This window comes from Salvelinus fontinalis, unplaced genomic scaffold, assembly GCF_029448725.1.
Source record: "Salvelinus fontinalis isolate EN_2023a unplaced genomic scaffold, ASM2944872v1 scaffold_0492, whole genome shotgun sequence".
In the NCBI taxonomy this organism is placed as follows: Eukaryota; Metazoa; Chordata; class Actinopteri; order Salmoniformes; family Salmonidae; genus Salvelinus; species Salvelinus fontinalis.
In genome coordinates, this window is record NW_026600701.1 from 65,629 (window position 1) to 75,000 (window position 9,372).

At 44.7% G+C, this 9,372-nt stretch overlaps 4 non-coding genes across 4 annotated transcripts; all 4 read right to left on the reverse strand.

Annotated features, from left to right (window-relative positions):
• Positions 1–483: 483 nt before the first annotated feature.
• Positions 484–556, reverse strand: trnar-ccu (transfer RNA arginine (anticodon CCU)). The gene has a single exon. It is a non-coding gene; the product is annotated as a tRNA-Arg (tRNA).
• Positions 557–3,552: 2,996 nt separating this feature from the next.
• On the reverse strand, positions 3,553–3,625 carry trnar-ccu (transfer RNA arginine (anticodon CCU)). Its single transcript has one exon. It is a non-coding gene; the product is annotated as a tRNA-Arg (tRNA).
• A 1,575-nt stretch (positions 3,626–5,200) lies between these two features.
• trnai-gau (transfer RNA isoleucine (anticodon GAU)) lies at positions 5,201–5,272 on the reverse strand. The gene has a single exon. It is a non-coding gene; the product is annotated as a tRNA-Ile (tRNA).
• Positions 5,273–7,905: 2,633 nt separating this feature from the next.
• Positions 7,906–7,977, reverse strand: trnai-gau (transfer RNA isoleucine (anticodon GAU)). Its single transcript has one exon. It is a non-coding gene; the product is annotated as a tRNA-Ile (tRNA).
• Positions 7,978–9,372: the final 1,395 nt, after the last annotated feature.

Below are 9,372 nucleotides of genomic sequence, written 5' to 3' on the forward strand. Positions count from 1 at the left end.
GTATGACCTATACGAACTGATAGAAGAGGTAAAAAAATATATAATGGCAGGCACTGACAAATGCCCATGAAATTACGAATGTTTTATTTTTGTTCATACTCCATTGCTAAAAAAACATGTTAGCAGAGGATGGTTTCGATCCATCGACCTCTGGGTTATGGGCCCAGCACGCTTCCGCTGCGCCACTCTGCTTCCAACCACCCCAGATGGGACTTGAACCCACAATCCCTGGCTTAGGAGTACAGTATCTTATCCATTAGGCAACTGGGGCACTTTGTTCTCAGTGTGACCTATACGAACTGATAGAAGAGGTAAAAAAATAAATAATGGCAGGCACTGACAAATGCCCATGAAATTACGATTTTTTTTATTTTTGTTCGTACTCCATTGCTAAAAAAAACAGGTTAGCAGAGGATGGTTTCGATCCATCGACCTCTGGGTTATGGGCCCAGCACGCTTCCGCTGCGCCACTCTGCTTCCAACCACCCCAGATGGGACTTGAACCCACAATCCCTGGCTTAGGAGGCCAGTGCCTTATCCATTAGGCCACTGGGGCACTGTGTTCTCAGTATGACCTATACGAACTGATAGAAGAGGTAAAAAAATATATAATTGCAGGCACTGACAAATGCACATGAAATTACGATTTTTTTTATTTTTGTTCGTACTCCATTGCTAAAAAAAACAGGTTAGCAGAGGATGGTTTCGATCCATCGACCTCTGGGTTATGGGGCCAGCACGCTTCCTCTTCGCCACTCTGCTTCCAACCACCCAAGATTGGACCCACAAACCCTGACTTAGGAGTACAGTATCTTATCCATTAGGCCACTGGGGCACTGTGTTATCAGTATGACCTATATGAACTGATAGAAGAGGTAAAAACATATATAATGGCAGGCACTGACAAATGCCCATGAAATTACGAATTTTTTATTTTTGTTCGTACTCCATTGCTAAAAAAACAGGTTAGCAGACTATGGTTTCAATCCATCGACCTCTGGGTTATGGGACCAGCACGCTTCCGCTGCGCCACTCTGCTTCCAACCACCCAAGATTGGACCCACAAACCCTGACTTAGGAGTACAGTATCTTATCCATTAGGCAACTGGGGCACTGTGTTCTCAGTGTGACCTATACGAACTGATAGAAGAGGTAAAAAAATATATAATGGCAGGCACTGACAAATGCCCATGAAATTACGATTTTTTTATTTTTGTTCGTACTCCATTGCTAAAAAAACAGGTTAGCAGAGGATGGTTTCGATCCATCGACCTCTTGGTTATGGGCCCAGCACGCTTCCGCTGCGCCACTCTGCTTCCAACCACCCAAGATTGGACCCACAAACCCTGACTTAGGAGGACAGTATCTTATCCATTAGGCAACTGGGGCACTGTGTTCTCAGTATGACCTATACGAACTGATAGAAGAGGTAAAAAAATATATAATTGCAGGCACTGACAAATGCACATGAAATTACGATTTTTTTTATTTTTGTTCGTACTCCATTGCTAAAAAAAACAGGTTAGCAGAGGATGGTTTCGATCCATCGACCTCTGGGTTATGGGGCCAGCACGCTTCCTCTTCGCCACTCTGCTTCCAACCACCCAAGATTGGACCCACAAACCCTGACTTAGGAGTACAGTATCTTATCCATTAGGCCACTGGGGCACTGTGTTATCAGTATGACCTATATGAACTGATAGAAGAGGTAAAAACATATATAATGGCAGGCACTGACAAATGCCCATGAAATTACGAATTTTTTATTTTTGTTCGTACTCCATTGCTAAAAAAACAGGTTAGCAGACTATGGTTTCAATCCATCGACCTCTGGGTTATGGGCCCAGCACGCTTCCGCTGCGCCACTCTGCTTCCAACCACCCAAGATTGGACCCACAAACCCTGACTTAGGAGTACAGTATCTTATCCATTAGGCAACTGGGGCACTGTGTTCTCAGTGTGACCTATACGAACTGATAGAAGAGGTAAAAAAATATATAATGGCAGGCACTGACAAATGCCCATGAAATTACGATTTTTTTATTTTTGTTCGTACTCCATTGCTAAAAAAACAGGTTAGCAGAGGATGGTTTCGATCCATCGACCTCTGGGTTATGGGCCCAGCACGCTTCCGCTGCGCCACTCTGCTTCCAACCACCCAAGATTGGACCCACAAACCCTGACTTAGGAGGACAGTATCTTATCCATTAGGCAACTGGGGCACTGTGTTCTCAGTGTGACCTATACGAACTGATAGAAGAGGTAAAAAAATATATAATGGCAGGCACTGACAAATGCCCATGAAATTACGATTTTTTTATTTTTGTTCGTACTCCATTGCTAAAAAAAAAGGTTAGCAGATGATGGTTTCGATCCATCGACCTCTGGGTTATGGGCCAAGCACGCTGCCGCTGCGCCACTCTGCTTCCAACCACCCAAGATTGGACCCACAAACCCTGACTTCGGAGTACAGTATCTTATCCATTAGGCCACTGGGGCACTGTGTTATCAGTATGACCTATATGAACTGATAGAAGAGTTAAAAAAATATATAATGGCAGGCACTGACAAATGCCCATGAAATTACGATTTTTTTAAATTTTTGTTCGTACTCCATTGCTAAAAAAAACAGGTTAGCAGAGGATGGTTTCGATCCATCGACCTCTGGGTTATGGGCCCAGCACGCTTCCGCTGCGCCACTCTGCTTCCAACCACCCAAGATTGGACCCACAAACCCTGACTTAGGAGTACAGTATCTTATCCATTAGGCAACTGGGGCACTTTGTTCTCAGTGTGACCTATACGAACTGATAGAAGAGGTAAAAAAATATATAATGGCAGACACTGACAAATGCCCATGAAATTACGAATTTTTTATTTTTGTTCATACTCCATTGCTAAAAAAATATGTTAGCAGAGGATGGTTTCGATCCATCGACCTCTGGGTTATGGGCCCAGCACGCTTCCGCTGCGCCACTCTGCTTCCAACCACCCCAGATGGGACTTGAACCCACAATCCCTGGCTTAGGAGGCCAGTGCTTTATCCATTAGGCCACTGGGGCACTGTGTTCTCAGTATGACCTATACGAACTGATAGAAGAGGTAAAAAAATATATAATGGCAGGCACTGACAAATGCCCATGAAATTACGATTTTTTTAAATTTTTGTTCGTACTCCATTGCTAAAAAAAACAGGTTAGCAGAGGATGGTTTCGATCCATCGACCTCTGGGTTATGGGCCCAGCACGCTTCCGCTGCGCCACTCTGCTTCCAACCACCCAAGATTGAACCCACAATCCCTGGCTTAGGAGTACAGTATCTTATCCATTAGGCCACTGGGGCACTGTGTTCTCAGTGTGACCTATACGAACTGATAGAAGAGGTAAAAAAATATATAATGGCAGGCACTGACAAATGCCCATGAAATAAAGAATGTTTTATTTTTGTTCATACTCCATTGCTAAAAAAACATATCAGCAGAGGATGGTTTCGATCCATCGACCTCTTGGTTATGGGCCCAGCACGCTTCCGCTGCGCCACTCTGCTTCCAACCACCCCAGATGGGACTTGAACCCACAAACCCTGGCTTAGGAGGCCAGTGCCTTATCCATTAGGCCACTGGGGCACTGTGTTCTCAGTATGACCTATACGAACTGATAGAAGAGGTAAAAAAATATATAATGGCAGGCACTGACAAATGCCCATGAAATTACGAATTTTTTGTTTTTGTTCGTACTCCATTGCTAAAAAAACAGGTTAGCAGATGATGGTTTCGATCCATCGACCTCTGGGTTATGGGCCCAGCACGCTTCCGCTGCGCCACTCTGCTTCCAACCACCCAAGAATTTTTTTTTTTTGTTCGTACTCCATTGCTAAAAAAACAGGTTAGCAGATGATGGTTTCGATCCATCGACCTCTGGGTTATGGGCCCAGCACGCTTCCGCTGCGCCACTCTGCTTCCAACCACCCCAGATGGGACTTGAACCCACAATCCCTGGCTTAGGAGGTGCCAGTGCCTTATCCATTAGGCGAATTTTTTATTTTTGTTCGTACTCCATTGCTAAAAAAACAGGTTAGCAGATGATGGTTTCGATCCATCGACCTCTGGGTTATGGGCCCAGCACGCTTCCGCTGCGCCACTCTGCTTCCAACCACCCCAGATGGGACTTGAACCCACAATCCCTGGCTTAAGAGGTGCCAGTGCCTTATCCATTAGGCCACTGGAGCACTGTGTTCTCAGTATGACCCATACGAACTGATAGAAGAGGTAAAAAAATATATAATGGCAGGCACTGACAAATGCCCATGAAATTACGATTTTTTTTATTTTTGTTCGTACTCCATTGCTAAAAAAAACAGGTTAGCAGAGGATGGTTTCGATCCATCGACCTCTGGGTTATGGGCCCAGCACGCTTCCGCTGCGCCACTCTGCTTCCAACCACCCCAGATGGGACCCACAAACCCTGACTTAGGAGTACAGTATCTTATCCATTAGGCCACTGGGGCACTGTGTTATCAGTATGACCTATATGAACTGATAGAAGAGGTAAAAACATATATAATGGCAGGCACTGACAAATGCCCATGAATTTACGAATTTTTTATTTTTGTTCGTACTCCATTGCTAAAAAAACAGTTTAGCAGAGGATGGTTTCGATCCATCGACCTCTGGGTTATGGGCCCAGCACGCTTCCGCTGCGCCACTCTGCTTCCAACCACCCAAGATTGGACCCACAAACCCTGACTTAGGAGTACAGTATCTTATCCATTAGGCAACTGGGGCACTTTGTTCTCAGTGTGACCTATACGAACTGATAGAAGAGGTAAAAAAATATATAATGGCAGGCACTGACAAATGCCCATGAAATTACGAATTTTTTATTTTTGTTCGTACTCCATTGCTAAAAAAACAGGTTAGCAGATGATGGTTTCGATCCATCGACCTCTGGGTTATGGGCCCAGCACGCTTCCGCTGCGCCACTCTGCTTCCAACCACCCCAGATGGGACTTGAACCCACAATCCCTGGCTCAGGAGGCAAGTGCCTTATCCATTAGGCCACTGGGGCACTGTGTTCTCAGTATGACCTATACGAACTGATAGAAGAGGTAAAAAAATATATAATGGCAGGCACTGACAAATGCCCATGAAATTACGATTTTTTTTATTTTTGTTCGTACTCCATTGCTAAAAAAAACAGGTTAACAGAGGATGGTTTCGATCCATCGACCTCTGGGTTATCGGCCCAGCACGCTTCCGCTGCGCCACTCTGCTTCCAACCACCCCAGATGGGACCCACAAACCCTGACTTAGGAGTACAGTATCTTATCCATTAGGCCACTGGGGCACTGTGTTATCAGTATGACCTATATGAACTGATAGAAGAGGTAAAAACATATATAATGGCAGGCACTGACAAATGCCCATGAAATTACGAATTTTTTATTTTTGTTCGTACTCCATTGCTAAAAAAACAGGTTAGCAGAGGATGGTTTCGATCCATCGACCTCTGGGTTATGGGCCCAGCACGCTTCCGCTGCGCCACTCTGCTTCCAACCACCCAAGATTGGACCCACAAACCCTGACTTAGGAGTACAGTATCTTATCCATTAGGCAACTGGGGCACTTTGTTCTCAGTGTGACCTATACGAACTGATAGAACAGGTAAAAAAATATATAATGGCAGACACTGACAAATGCCCATGAAATTACAATTTTTTTATTTTTGTTCATACTCCATTGCTAAAAAAATATGTTAGCAGAGGATTGTTTCGATCCATCGACCTCTGGGTTATGGGCCCAGCACGCTTCCGCTGCGCCACTCTGCTTCCAACCACCCCAGATGGGACCCACAAACCCTGACTTAGGAGTACAGTATCTTATCCATTAGGCCACTGGGGCACTGTGTTATCAGTATGACCTATATGAACTGATAGAAGAGGTAAAAACATATATAATGGCAGGCACTGACAAATGCCCATGAAATTACGAATTTTTTATTTTTGTTCGTACTCCATTGCTAAAAAAACAGGTTAGCAGAGGATGGTTTCGATCCATCGACCTCTGGGTTATGGGCCCAGCAAGCTTCCGCTGCGCCACTCTGCTTCCAACCACCCAAGATTGGACCCACAAACCCTGACTTAGGAGTACAGTATCTTATCCATTAGGCAACTGGGGCACTTTGTTCTCAGTGTGACCTATACGAACTGATAGAAGAGGTAAAAAAATATATAATGGCAGACACTGACAAATGCCCATGAAATTACGAATTTTTTATTTTTGTTCATACTCCATTGCTAAAAAAATATGTTAGCAGAGGATGGTTTCGATCCATCGACCTCTGGGTTATGGGCCCAGCACGCTTCCGCTGCGCCACTCTGCTTCCAACCACCCCAGATGGGACTTGAACCCACAAACCCTGACTTAGGAGTACAGTATCTTATCCATTAGGCCACTGGGGCACTGTGTTCTCAGTGTGACCTATACGAACTGATAGAAGAGGTAAAAAAATATATAATGGCAGGCATTGACAAATGCCCATGAAATTACGAATTTTTTATTTTTGTTCATACTCCATTGCTAAAAAAACATGTTAGCAGAGGATGGTTTCGATCCATCGACCTCTGGGTTATGGGCCCAGCACGCTTCCGCTGCGCCACTCTGCTTCCAACCACCCCAGATGGGACTTGAACCCACAATCCCTGGCTTAGGAGGTGCCAGTGCCTTATCCATTAGGCGAATTTTTTATTTTTGTTCGTACTCCATTGCTAAAAAAACAGGTTAGCAGATGATGGTTTCGATCCATCGACCTCTGGGTTATGGGCCCAGCACGCTTCCGCTGCGCCACTCTGCTTCCAACCACCCCAGATGGGACTTGAACCCACAATCCCTGGCTTAAGAGGTGCCAGTGCCTTATCCATTAGGCCACTGGAGCACTGTGTTCTCAGTATGACCCATACGAACTGATAGAAGAGGTAAAAAAATATATAATGGCAGGCACTGACAAATGCCCATGAAATTACGATTTTTTTTATTTTTGTTCGTACTCCATTGCTAAAAAAAACAGGTTAGCAGAGGATGGTTTCGATCCATCGACCTCTGGGTTATGGGCCCAGCACGCTTCCGCTGCGCCACTCTGCTTCCAACCACCCCAGATGGGACCCACAAACCCTGACTTAGGAGTACAGTATCTTATCCATTAGGCCACTGGGGCACTGTGTTATCAGTATGACCTATATGAACTGATAGAAGAGGTAAAAACATATATAATGGCAGGCACTGACAAATGCCCATGAATTTACGAATTTTTTATTTTTGTTCGTACTCCATTGCTAAAAAAACAGTTTAGCAGAGGATGGTTTCGATCCATCGACCTCTGGGTTATGGGCCCAGCACGCTTCCGCTGCGCCACTCTGCTTCCAACCACCCAAGATTGGACCCACAAACCCTGACTTAGGAGTACAGTATCTTATCCATTAGGCAACTGGGGCACTTTGTTCTCAGTGTGACCTATACGAACTGATAGAAGAGGTAAAAAAATATATAATGGCAGGCACTGACAAATGCCCATGAAATTACGAATTTTTTATTTTTGTTCGTACTCCATTGCTAAAAAAACAGGTTAGCAGATGATGGTTTCGATCCATCGACCTCTGGGTTATGGGCCCAGCACGCTTCCGCTGCGCCACTCTGCTTCCAACCACCCCAGATGGGACTTGAACCCACAATCCCTGGCTCAGGAGGCAAGTGCCTTATCCATTAGGCCACTGGGGCACTGTGTTCTCAGTATGACCTATACGAACTGATAGAAGAGGTAAAAAAATATATAATGGCAGGCACTGACAAATGCCCATGAAATTACGATTTTTTTTATTTTTGTTCGTACTCCATTGCTAAAAAAAACAGGTTAACAGAGGATGGTTTCGATCCATCGACCTCTGGGTTATCGGCCCAGCACGCTTCCGCTGCGCCACTCTGCTTCCAACCACCCCAGATGGGACCCACAAACCCTGACTTAGGAGTACAGTATCTTATCCATTAGGCCACTGGGGCACTGTGTTATCAGTATGACCTATATGAACTGATAGAAGAGGTAAAAACATATATAATGGCAGGCACTGACAAATGCCCATGAAATTACGAATTTTTTATTTTTGTTCGTACTCCATTGCTAAAAAAACAGGTTAGCAGAGGATGGTTTCGATCCATCGACCTCTGGGTTATGGGCCCAGCACGCTTCCGCTGCGCCACTCTGCTTCCAACCACCCAAGATTGGACCCACAAACCCTGACTTAGGAGTACAGTATCTTATCCATTAGGCAACTGGGGCACTTTGTTCTCAGTGTGACCTATACGAACTGATAGAACAGGTAAAAAAATATATAATGGCAGACACTGACAAATGCCCATGAAATTACAATTTTTTTATTTTTGTTCATACTCCATTGCTAAAAAAATATGTTAGCAGAGGATTGTTTCGATCCATCGACCTCTGGGTTATGGGCCCAGCACGCTTCCGCTGCGCCACTCTGCTTCCAACCACCCCAGATGGGACCCACAAACCCTGACTTAGGAGTACAGTATCTTATCCATTAGGCCACTGGGGCACTGTGTTATCAGTATGACCTATATGAACTGATAGAAGAGGTAAAAACATATATAATGGCAGGCACTGACAAATGCCCATGAAATTACGAATTTTTTATTTTTGTTCGTACTCCATTGCTAAAAAAACAGGTTAGCAGAGGATGGTTTCGATCCATCGACCTCTGGGTTATGGGCCCAGCAAGCTTCCGCTGCGCCACTCTGCTTCCAACCACCCAAGATTGGACCCACAAACCCTGACTTAGGAGTACAGTATCTTATCCATTAGGCAACTGGGGCACTTTGTTCTCAGTGTGACCTATACGAACTGATAGAAGAGGTAAAAAAATATATAATGGCAGACACTGACAAATGCCCATGAAATTACGAATTTTTTATTTTTGTTCATACTCCATTGCTAAAAAAATATGTTAGCAGAGGATGGTTTCGATCCATCGACCTCTGGGTTATGGGCCCAGCACGCTTCCGCTGCGCCACTCTGCTTCCAACCACCCCAGATGGGACTTGAACCCACAAACCCTGACTTAGGAGTACAGTATCTTATCCATTAGGCCACTGGGGCACTGTGTTCTCAGTGTGACCTATACGAACTGATAGAAGAGGTAAAAAAATATATAATGGCAGGCATTGACAAATGCCCATGAAATTACGAATTTTTTATTTTTGTTCATACTCCATTGCTAAAAAAACATGTTAGCAGAGGATGGTTTCGATCCATCGACATCTAGGTTATGGGCCCAGCACGCTTCCGCTGCGCAACTCTGCTTCCA